Source organism: Bos indicus x Bos taurus, chromosome 2, assembly GCF_003369695.1.
Source record: "Bos indicus x Bos taurus breed Angus x Brahman F1 hybrid chromosome 2, Bos_hybrid_MaternalHap_v2.0, whole genome shotgun sequence".
In the NCBI taxonomy this organism is placed as follows: Eukaryota; Metazoa; Chordata; class Mammalia; order Artiodactyla; family Bovidae; genus Bos; species Bos indicus x Bos taurus.
Genome location: NC_040077.1, coordinates 134814386 through 134826569, shown reverse-complemented (window position 1 = coordinate 134826569; position 12184 = coordinate 134814386). Strand labels below are relative to the sequence as shown.

Here is a 12184-nt window from a genome sequence, read left to right as displayed (position 1 = left end):
GCAACGCCTTTACCTTCTCTGGGCCTCGGTTTCCCCTTCAATGAAAGGAGGGGTTTGGCTTGGAATATCCCGCAGGGCCCTGCCAGCCGGAAAGGCTCTCACTTGCTTGATGGGGGCCCTGAGGGACTGTCCGAGCTCCCTGCCAGCTCTCCCCAGGACCCGCGTGGTCCAGGATACACGTGGACATGGGGACCATTCGCTTCTGATACAAGGAGGACCCAAATGCGTGTGTGCGAATTAAGTCACTCGGTCGTGTCCAAGTCTTTGCGACCCCACGGACTGCAGCATGCCAGGCTTCCCTGTACATCACTATTTCCCCGAGTTTGCTCAAACTCATGTCCATCGAGTCGGTGATGCCGTCCAACCATCTTGTCCTCTGCCGCCCACTTCTCCTGCCCTCAATCTTTCCCAGAATCAGGGTCTTTTCTAATGAGTAGCGTCTTCACATCAGGTTGGTTATATCTATACATATAGCTGACTCACTTTATTATACAGCAGAGACTAAACCAACATTGTAAAGCAATTACGTGTGCTGTGCTACTTCGCTCAGTCGTGTCCGACTCCTTGCGACCCCGTGGACTGTAGCCCACCAGGCTCCTCTGTCCATGGAATTCTCCAGGCAAGAGTACTGGAGTGGGTTGGCATTTCCTCCTCTAGGGGATCTTCCCCACCCTGGTGTTGAACCTGCATCTCCTACGTCTCTTGCATTGGCAGGCGGGTTCTTTACCACTAGCCCCACCTGGGAAGCCCGCTGAGGACCAGGGTGCCTGCTGTCGAAACCCTCGCGCTCTCTGTCCAGCTGAGTTTCTGGAATCAACCCAGGGTACCAATGTTTGTCTGACCACAGGGGAGAGGCTGCCTGAGGCTCTTCCCATCTTGTTGTTTGTAGAAAACGTCTGTCCTTTGGGGTAAGAAATTGGGTTCAAATCCTAGCTCCGTCCCTCCTGATGGTGTGACCTGGGGTGAGCTGCACTGTCTCAGTTGCTGCGTCTGAAGAGAAAGAGGATAACACTGAACTCACTGAGACCTCGTGAGGGCGGTGAGTTCTCCCAGGCGGAGCACTTGACCCGTGAATAGCAGATGCTCACCAAAAGGGAGGACCTGTTCCTGGCACCACAGCCGTCTGGCCCCTCGCGGCTCCAGAATGTCAGGACGCCTCAGGGCACTTCCGGGATCTCAATGCCGCATTCCCTGCAGACGAGCAGGTGTCTCCAGGTGTGACAGCGTGCTAAGGCCCTCATTCTGGTCTCCTCTTCGTCTTTTTTTTTTTTTGTTATTGGAGTAGAATTGTTTTGTGGCCTTTTCATAACGTTCATGGTGTTCTCACGGCAAGAACGTTGGGGCGATTTGCCATTTCCACCTCCGGTAGACCATGTTTTGTCAGAGCTCTTCACTATGACCAGTCCGTCCACGCACAGCATGGCTCATAGCTTCATTGAGTTACGCAAGCCCCTTCACTACGACAAAGCTGTGATCCATGAAGGGGTCATGAAAGGTAAGAAAAGCTATGACAGACCTTGAGAGTGTATTAAAAAGCAGAAACCTCACTTTGCCAATGAAGGTCCATATAGTCAAAGCTACGTTCTTTTCCAGTAGTCACGTATGGATGTGAGAGTTGGATCATAAAGCAGGCTGAGCACCAAAGAATTGATGCTTTTGACTTGTAGTGTTGGCAAAGACTCTTGAGAGTCCCTTGGACTGCAAGGAGATCGTACCAGTCAATCCTAAAGGAGCTCGACCCTGAGTGTTCACTGGAAGGACTGATGCTGAAGCTGAAACTCCAATACTTTGACGCAAAGAGCCGACTCACTGGAAAAGACCCTGATGCTGCGAAAGACTGAAGGCAGGAGGAGAAGGGGACGGCAGAGGTTGAGATGGTTGGATGGCATCACCAACTCAATAGACATGAGTTCGAGCAAACTCCAGGAGATAGTGGAGGACAGAGAAGCCTGGCATGCTGAATCCAGGGAGTTGCGAAGAGTCTGACACGACTGAGCCACTGAACGACCACATAATTGTTAATGATGTTGTGCTCGTTTCTGCTGTATGACAAAGTGAATCAGCCACACGCACGCATATATGCCCTCCCTCCCACCCTCCCCACTCTAGGTCCTCACAGAGCACCAAGCTGAGCTCCTGTACTTACAGCAGCTCCCCACTAGCTGTCTATTTTACACACGGTCAATGCTGCTTTCCAGTTCATCCCCCCTCCCCTTCCCCATTGTGTTCCTCTTCCTCTTTCTTAAAGCTGCTCTGAAAACTACAAAACTGCATAATAGCGGGGAAGGGGCAGCCCGCTACACACGGACCTCACCCCCAAGTGCGGCTGACTCAAAAGACTGATCAGAATTCACAAGGTATGCGGATCTGTGGGTCAGGGTGTGATCTCAGTTAACTACAGAGCAAGCCACCTACAGCTCAAGGCTCCTGGAGAGGGATTCCGAATTCTGAAGACAGCACCAGGGCAAGGGTTGGGGCCGCCTTCGCTCAGACCCCAGGGTCTGGCCCAGCCCTGGAGCCACAGGGCGGGCAGCTTACTGCAGAGGGCACACTGCATGGAGGCCCCTGATTCAGACACGGGCTTGGGGATGGGGCAGATGGAATTTCCTGGCCATTGGTGGCTTCTGGGAAAGGGGGAACGTGCCTGATCAGTTCAGATAGTCGCTCAGTCATGTCCGACTCTTTGCAACCCCATGGACTGCAGGCTTCCCTGGCTGTTATCTCAAAACTCATTACCGAAAAGATATTTTTTTTCCCTTCCCCTAAAGATCAGCATATTCTTCTCCACTTTTCCTGGAATCCTGGCTAGGGGATTTTCCAGTTAGCAGAAAAACCACATCCACCTTCCTCCGGCTTCAGTGAGGGGGTGAGCGGCTGGAAGTGGAGGAGTTATTGTCCTCTGGTTCTCCTCTAGTTCATCAACTGTATTCATCCCTCCATCGTCCATCCATCCATCCATCCATCCATCCATCCAAAGACTGCTCACTGAGTGTCTCTGTGTTGGACACTGCATTCTGGAGATACAAATCTGCAAAACAGACATCCTGCCCTTAGGGAGAGGATGGTACGGCAGGGCTGACAGACAGTGTAGGGAATTCAGTGCCTGGGGAGCTATGGCCTTATCCGTTCATCAGTTTCCCTATCTGTTGCACGGGGCGATCGTAGTCCCTGCCTCCTGGTGTTACTGTGGTGCTCTGATGAGATGACACACGCAAAGAGCTGGCCCAGTGCCTGGCACAGAGTAAGATGCTCAGTAAGCATTAACCGTGAGAAGAACGATGCTCGACTAAGCTCACGGAAAACAGTGCCCGGCACTCACGTGAGCAGTCATGCACATCCGTGAGCTGTTCTAGGCAGGCTGGCTTTCCTTGGCAGCGGCAGCAGGTAACAGGGGAATGGTAAGCAAGGGCAGGACCCACGCCAGCTTCTCAGGGTGGGGCAGCCCATGAGTAAGTCATCTCAACAAAGGAGCCATAAATGCTGGCCATGCCGTCCGGTGGCGGGGGTTGGGGGTGGGTCTGAGGGCTTCTCCAGGAGCTTGGGCCAGTGCAATTGCCTGTCTGGTTGGTCCAGTTAGGAGCTGCTTGTGAGGAACCTTAGGGTGAAATCAGCCATGAGACCAGGAGCTGGAGACTGCCTCTGCAGGGCTGGGGCAGACTGTCTGGAAAGCTCCCAGAATCTGAAACGGGGCAGGGCAGCCAGGGCAGCAGAGGCGGGGATGACCCCAGCGCTGAGGGCTCGGGGAGGGGGTGCTGTGGATGCTGTCCCAGGGAGGGCAGCCAGAGATGGTTAGGGGGTCCCGGGGGCCCCCACGGGGCTGACGGGGGCTGAAGATGGCAGTCTTACTCACCGCTGTACCCCCAGCCCCCGGAACAGTGGCAGGAAAACCTTAGGCACCTAACTGGGGAGCAGAGTCGAATGCACGTGTATGATCAGGCCACCCAGGATGGCTGCAGTCTGGCTCTCCATACATCCCTGGCTGGACCCGTCCCCACTTCTCCTGCCCCCTACTCATGTGGCTGACTCTCCCCTCACTCACAGAGCCTAATCTGTCCACGTCCATGTACTTGTTCCCTGGCCCCGTTGATGGCTGTTCTAATCTTCAGATCAGAACATCTCCACCATAGCCGAGCAAAGAAACCAAGGCTCAGGAAGGGGAAACACCCCTGGCAAAGGGGCATGAGGGGCGTGACCCTCTGCTGGTTTCTGGGTCACCGGTGAGCCATCCCGACATCAGTTCCCCCCAATAACTAGGAACCTCTCCCTCCCAGTCCCTCGGAAGCTGGACTGCAGCAGGTACTGCCTGCCGTCAGCCGCACACAGAGGGGTGCTGCTCCAGAATCCTGCTTCAGAGTCTGAGATCACCCATCTATTAAGCCATTAATGTTTGTCGCTGACTCTGGGCTCTTTCTCTGGTCTTGAGGCTGTGCTGGTACAGGGCTTGCCAGCCTGGGGGGTGCAGCCCAACACATACCACGACTCTGTTGGGTGGTCTGGTTTAACCACCAGGCGGGTTTGCCAATAGGAAGCAGTGGTCCTGGAATCCATAGAAGTGGGTCAAACCCTAGCACCCTACTTACCAGCTCTGTGGGGCTGTGACAAGGCATTCCCCTTTCTGAGCCTCAGTTTCTTCATCAGCAAGACAAGAACTGCAGTATCAGCCTTGAGGGTTGCTGGGTAGAGAGGAGATGGTGAAGGGATTTAGAAGTGACAGCTGTTGTCATCTTCCACGGATCTGGGGTGACATCCGGAGCTGTGAGTTAGGACCGTGGGACTGGGCTGGTGGGGATGGAGTGTCTGCCGAACCCTGCATTATGAAGTCTTGGGGTAGTAGCTTGGTGGTAGCTGGAGTCGGATGGACTTGGAAGCCATCGCTCGCTTGCTGTGTGACCTTGGGTGGCTTGCCTACCTTACTGTGCCTAAGCTCCTCATGTGAAAAAAAGGGGACCTTGAAAGCAGCTATTCTAGTGCGTTCTTTCAAGAGTAAATGGGGTCATATGTGGAAGGCACAGGGCCTGGCAGAGTTCGGTAAAGGGGGATTTCCTGCTCTGTAAAGGGAGCTAGCTTTATCACTGGTGGCATTAGTCAGGGAGTGGGTGAAGGGCTTTGCAAGCATGAATGTGAGGCACGACGGGGGGCTCTGGTCTCCCCTGAGGGAGGGGCTGGGGTTCGTCCCTGACGTGTCGGGAGCCCCAGCCCGCTGTGTCTCTGCTGACAGGTGGGAAGGTGACAGAGCCGTCCTGTGAAGGCGCTGAGGTCCCAGAAGATGCCCGCTTCCAGGCAAAACCCTGAGAAGTGCACAGGGAATGGGGCAAGCAGCAGCTTTTGAATTTAAACCCCGGCTCCCCCACTCTGCCACGCTGCGACCCTGGGCGAGTCACTTAACCTCTCTGGGTCGATGTCTGTGTTCACAAAACCGGACAAAGCCACCTTCCTTGCAGGGTTCCCTGGAGGCCAAGCACACAGTGGGTTCTCTGTAAAGGGGAGTGATTTGTGCAGTCTCCACAGAGGGCGAGGGAGTAGATGTTAATGAACGCTGGGGCTGGTCCAAAAATCCAGTCTATGAAATTCCTGCCTGCAGCTTCTGTTGCGTTGCTAATGGGAGTTTATGTGAAGGACACAGCGGGATAAGGGCCCATTGTTCCGAGTGGGGACGGTTTTATGACTCTTAGAAAGCGTCTTTCATCTGGGAGACCAGGGAGCGTATGGAACCTCCCAGCCCTGGGCGTTGAGACTGGGGGATGCTGAAGGCCCTGGGGCCGGTGCCAGGCCGCAGCCATGGTCAGGTCCTCCTGCTGGCACGGGCTGGGGCCTCCCTGGAGTGTCACCGCGGCCTCAGGCTGCCAGCTGCTGCGCATCCCTTTGCCCAGGCCTGGACTGTCTCTCCTGAAGACCTGCTGTCTGGCCCCGAGTCCGCAGCCCGGTCTGCTTGGCAAGGCTGGAGGCTCACAGGTCTGCGGGGTTCCCTCTCTTCTCCCTCCGTCAGCGGCCGGTGTCACAGCCTCTTCATGCTTATGGTGGCTTCTAGAATAGGCCTTGGGCTCTGTCTGCTGTCAGCTGACCGGCAACTCTCCCTGCCTGGGAGGCTCGCCTGGCCCCCGAGCCCCGGGCAGGGGCAGTAACCTGATGCCAGGAAGCAAAGACCTTGTCTCTCTGTCCTTTCCGACTCCTTGGCCAGGGACCAAGCAGAGAAACCCAGCCTCTTCTTGGCTCAGCAGACAGCCCCGAGCGCTCTACCTACTCCTCCCCTGTGGAGGCTGCAGACACCACGGCAAGTGGATGCCGCTGGCTGCCCAGCTTAGAGCCGCGGGCACACGGGGTCTGTGGGGTCTGGACTGATGGGCGGAGGGTCTTTATGTGTTTTTAGGTGCCTCTGATGGCCCAGGCTGGCACTTCCCCCTTTGCCTTTTCCCTTTTGGGGAATGAAGAAAGGCTAGAGCAGGATGTTTAGACACGCGAATGGCCCCAGAATCCCCGCTTATCCTGCAGCAAGACAGTGACCACAGGCAGTGGGCACCAGCCTCCTCTTATGATCGGACTAAAAGCCCACTCAGGTAAGTGCAAGTGAAGTGTGTGTGGGGGGTCTCTGTAATGACCCAACAGTCACTTGGATGGACATTCAAGGCTAGGACAGAATGTCAATGTGCCTCAGTTTCCTCATCTGTAAACCAGGCATAAAAGTACCCGCTTTATAGGGTTGCTGTGAGGATGAAATGAGTTAACACACGTTAACCGATTAAACAGAGACCAGTAGAGAGTGTTGTGGAAGTTTGCTATTACTGTTGCTACTATTTTTGCTAGGGCTAGATGATCTCTGTCTCTCTGTCTTTTCCTCCAACTTTGCTTTTTTTTTTTGGCTTTTCTATGGCGTTTCTGGCCTCCCAGAACCTCAGCTTGAACTTGGCTGCGGTTTGTTGCAGCGTGAATGCCGGCCCTGGCTCGGCTGTCTTTCAGGCTCAGCGCCCCGTGGTCATTTGACTGACTCGGGCTCTCAGCTCTCCAGTTGGAAATCCCTGGGTGAAGTGAGCTGATTGGCCGGTTTTGGCCAGCTGCTGACCCTTTGGTCCAATCAGGTGCTCCGGGAAGGAGTGGGCTGTCCCGGCACGTGGACGTGCATGTGTCCTGCTGCAGCGAATCCGGCCTCTTCAGAGGCTCAGTTGTAAATTTTCATGTGAGTTGTAAACGTGTGGCAGGAATATCATGAAGTGACGGTGTGTCTTTTTCACTGAATCACATCAGGAGCCTCATGACGTCCAAATGTCCCCAGACTGGTCACGTTAACCCAATCAGACCGCTGGGTGAGGAGGTGTCTGCCAGGTTTCTCTACAGTAAAGTTGTTCTTTCCCTTTTTGCAGTTAATAAGTATTTCATGGGAAAGTACTCTGAGTATGCAAATAGCATTCCCAGCTTTCAATTTATTCATTTACTTATTACATCAGTGTGGACTCTTGGTTTCCTATTGTATTTAGTAGAATATGAATCCTTACAATCATTACTTATTTTGATGCTTAACTTGCTCCTTGGTTTGGCTAGTGGAGGTCCATCTAGTCAAAGCTATGGTTTTTCCAGTGGTCATGTATGGATGTGAGAGTTGGACTGTGAAGAAAGCTGAGCACTGAAGAATTGATGCTTTTGAACTGTGGTTTTGGAGAAGACTCTTGAGAGTCCCTTGGACTGCAAGGAGATCCAACCAGTCCATCCTAAAGGAGATCAGTCCTGAGTATTCATTGGAAGGACTGATGCTAAAGCTGAAGCTCCAATACTTTGGCCACCTGATGCGAAGAGCTGACTCATTGGAAAAGACCCTGATGCTGGGAAAGATTGAGGGCAGGAGGAGACGGGGACGACAGAGGATGAGATGGTTGGATGGCATCACTGACTCCATGGACATGGGTTTGAGTGAACTCTGGGAGTTGGTGATGGACAAGGAGGCCTGGTGTGCTGCGATTCATGGGGTCGCAGAGTCGGACACGACTGCGCGACTGGACTGAACTGACTGCGTGGAGCTTGGCTGGCGGAAGCCTCTTTTGAGTTGGTTTCTGTGTCCTTCTGCTGTGTTTCCACCACTTGTTGAGCAATTTATTAATTTCTGGCCCAACAATATGTTTCAGGCACAGCTTGTTCTTCCCCCGGAATCAGTCATCTCTCCAAGGAGCTTTGGTCTCTTTCAGCAGAGAGTGCTATTTGGAATCCATGACCTGGCTGCAAAGTGTGTTCACTGGGACTGGGTATCCCTGCTCCTAGGCTCTTTCAGGGGACAGAGCTCTGAACTCACACCAAAATCTCCAGTTCCAGTCTAACACCACAGAATTCATTCTACTTTTCTCCCTTTGATATTTGTCATTCCTTTAAACAGGGTTTGAAGTTTGAACTCCTGACTACCACTACACTAGGCTGTCTCTCATCAAAAATATCTTATGATATATGATAAGTATGCTTATGATATTGTGGTATCAAATAGCACATGTATCCAATTCTGTCAGTGAGATGTTGAAAAATCTGTTACACTGTGTTCGATCAATCCTTTAAAATCCTACGGGATTCAGTTCAGTTCAGTCCAGTTGCTCAGTCATATCCAACTCTTTGCAACTCCATGGACTGCAGCACACCAGGCCTCCCTGTCCATCACCAACTCTGGAGCTTACTCAAACTCATGGCCATCAAGTCGGTGATGCCATCCAACCATCTCATCCTCTGTCGCCCCCTTCTCCTCCTACCTTCAATCTTTCCCAGCGTCAGGGTTTTTTCCAAGCAGTCAGTTCTTTGCATCAGGTGGCCAAAGTATTGGAGTTTCAGCTTCAGCATCAGTCCTTCCAATGAATACTCAGGACTGATTTCCTTTAGGATGGACTGGTTGGATCTCCTTGCTGTCCAAGGGACTCTCAAGAGTCTTCTCCGACACCATAGTTCAAAAGCATCAATTCTTCTGTGCTCAGCTTTCTTTATAGTCCAACTCTCACATCCATACATGACTACTGGAAAAACCAGTAGCTTTAACTAGATGGACCTTTGTTGGCAAAGTAATGTCTCTGTTTTCTAATATGCTGTCTAGGTTGGTCATAGCTTTTCTTCCAAGGAGCAAGAGTCTTTTAATTTCATGGCTGCAATCACCATCTCCAGTGATTCTGGAGCCCAAGAAAAGAAAGTCTGACACTGTTTCCACTGTTTCCCCATCTATTTGCCATGAAGTTATGGGACTGGATGCCATGATCTTAGTTTTCTGAATTTTGAGTTTTAAGTCAGCTTTTTCACTCTCCTCTTTCACTTTCATCAAGAGGCTTTTTATTTCTTCTACAGTTTCTGCCATAAGGGTGGTGTCATCTGCATATCTGAGGTTATTGATATTTCTCCCGGCAATCTTGATTCCAGCTTGTGATTCATCCAGCCTGGCATTTCTCATGATGTACTTTGCATATAAGTTAAATAAGCAGGGTGACAATATACAGCCTTGACGTACTTCTTTCCTGATTTGGAACCCGTCTGTTGTTCCATGTCCATTTCTAGTTGCTACTTGACTTGCATACAGATTTTTCAGGAGGCAGGTCAGGTGGTCTGGTAGTCCCATCTGTTTAAGAATTTTTCCCCCCATCTCTTTAAAATAGAAAGGAACAAAAGGATTATTGTGCTTTTACAGGCACTGGGACTGAGTGGAAGAGGCTGAGGGTCCTATGGAGAGTGGGGGGCAGCGCTCCGTGCTGTCTGTGTCCAGCCCTCTGGACATGGGTGTCCATCACCCCTGGTGGTTGTTTTGGGAGAACTTTGAGACTACATCCTTAAGAAAAAGAGCTGCTCAAACTGTCCTCTCCCTTACACCAAGGGCCATAAATTAGTAGCTCAGGAAAGTTATTTCCTTCTCTACTTGAGCCCCTGGAACCACCTCCAGCTGTGGCTACGCCTTTGACTTCAGCATGTGTGCATGCTAAGTCGCTTCAGTCGTGTCTGACTCTATGCGACCCCATGACTGTCGCCCACCAGGCTCCTCTGTGCTTGGGATTTTCCAGGCAAGAATACTGGAGTGGGTTGCCATGCCCTCCTCCAGGGGGTCTTCCCCACCCAGGGCACAAACTGGCATCTCTTGCATCTCCCGCAATGGCACTGCCTGGGAAGTCCAAACGCAGGTGTTGCCTTGAAGGAACCTAGAAGGCAGCGGGGGGACGGCTCAGGGCATCCCAGATCCCTTCGAAATGCCTGTCCTACTGAACAGGGACAGCAGTGTCATGGGAAGAGGTTTCATTTTGGTAAGACAGACCCCATCGTCCTCATTCATAATCAAAATGTGATCCAGCGTCTCTTAGAGAAGAGTCTGTTTGTGATTGCTTTGATGACACGGGAAATAAGAGCTAGTTCCTTTACGCACACTTTGCATTTACACTGCCTGTGCCAGGGTGGTATCTAGGCTTGGGAAGTCCACTCTGCCGTCTACCCACTTCTCTTCTGACCTGCTCCAAGGCCAGGCTGCTGGCAGTGGGCTGGGCTGGGAGGCAGCGGCGGGAGCCCTGGGCTCTCACCCTCGCAGTTCCATCAGCTTGCTAGCAGCCGTGGCCAGGTCGCTGAGCTTCGCTGGCCAACAGAAGGCAGCACTGTGCCTGGTCCTGCCCCGTCCCCCCTGGGCAGTGGAGCCTAGGGAGAAGAGTCCCAGTCCCACCCAGATGTAGCATTTGTGATTATGCTTACACAATAGATCCTGCACCACCAGAATGCTCGGCCAGTGTGAAATTTTGGTTAATTGAATGTTCTGGGACATGGAAACAGTCCCAGAAATCCTTTTTGTTCCTTTTGTGGCTATTGAAAGCCATTCGCTCATCTATTTAGCAAATATTTGTCTCACGCTTCCACTCCATCGGGCTCTGTCCCAGGTGCTGGGGACTCCAGCGTGAGTGAGGCAGCAGAGTCTCTGCTCCCGAGGACTCACGTGCCAGGGAGGACATGGGGCAAATCCCACACAAAACACTGCAGGAGGGCGAGGGGGAGACTGTAGGGCGCGATGGGAGCCCAGGAGCCTCATCTCGGGCTCTGGAGAGCAGATCCGTGAGGTGTGACCTGTGCGGAGAGCATCCAAAGCCACGGTGTCTTGTGGGGGGTGGGGGTGGGGGTGGGGTGGGGGGCGGTGCGGAACGGTAACGGTGTTCCAGGCAGAAGGAACGAAGGCAAAGGCCCAGGGACACGCTTTGCACCTTCATTTATGCTGCGGAGCTCGGCATGGGAAGTTGGGCAGGTGGGAGAGGAGGGGTGTGCAAGGGTCAGGGCAGGATGACGAAGACAGCAAGAATGCAGGAGGACCGGCCTGGCTTGTGCCTCCCTGGTGGCTCAGCTGGTGAAGAACCTGCCTGCGGTGCAGACCCAAGTTTGATCCCTGGGTCGGGAAGATCCCCTGGAGAAGGAAATGGCAACCCACTCCAGTATTCTTGCCTGGAAAATCCCATGGACAGAGGAGCCTGGTGGGCTGCAGTCCAGGGGGTCGCAAAGAGTTGGGCACATCTGAGCAACTACTTCTGGGGCCTGGCCTGGCCGAGAAGGGGAGGGCTGCGGGCTCATTTATTCTCGAGTATGTGTTTCCATGTTGTGATTGTCTTCTCATATAAGTAGAACACAGAGAGAAAATGAAATGAAAACACTAATTCACAGAGGGGGTCAAGGTCAAAAGGGTGACACAGGGCTGGGAGGGACGGTGACAAGTGGAAGGACACAGCTCTTTCTACAGGGCCCCGGCCCTTTGGGGTCTACAGAGTGTGGCCCGGGGGCGCCAGGCATCGGCGGATCTTCAGATGTGTTAAGAGAAGCCAGCAGTCCAGCAACTCATGGGAAATCTCTCAATTGTTAAATGTTGGGAGCTAATTAACAACATTAACAAAATCACTGTGGGCAAAACAAAAGGCTTCCGTCGGCTCCATTCATCCTACGAGCTGGTGGATCACAACGCTGGCTCCAGAGGGGTCTACTGATAGGCGTCCGAGGGTGCTCACTTGGTGAGGGTGCTCACTTGGTGTGCTTCTAACCTCTGCCGGGTTTTGGGGACACACTGGGAGCCCGAGGTATGGCCTCCACCCCCAGGCTTGGATCATAGCTTCCCTCAAGACAGTTCAACTGCCTGAGAGACAGTTCAAGTCAGTACCTACCCAGAATCAACTAACAGAAACAGAAGTGGCAACAGGAGCAACTGACCAGAGGGTGAAGCGCTGTCGAG

General features: G+C 52.9%; 1 protein-coding gene across 1 annotated transcript in view; it reads left to right on the top strand.

Annotated features, from left to right (window-relative positions):
* The first annotated feature begins 6268 nt into the window (after positions 1-6268).
* ARHGEF10L (Rho guanine nucleotide exchange factor 10 like) overlaps positions 6269-12184 on the top strand; it is a 159987-nt gene continuing 154071 nt past the window's right edge. The window contains exon 1 of the mRNA XM_027522159.1: positions 6269-6554. The gene's annotated coding sequence lies outside the window, so the exon portion shown is untranslated. The remainder of the gene's footprint in view (positions 6555-12184) is intronic.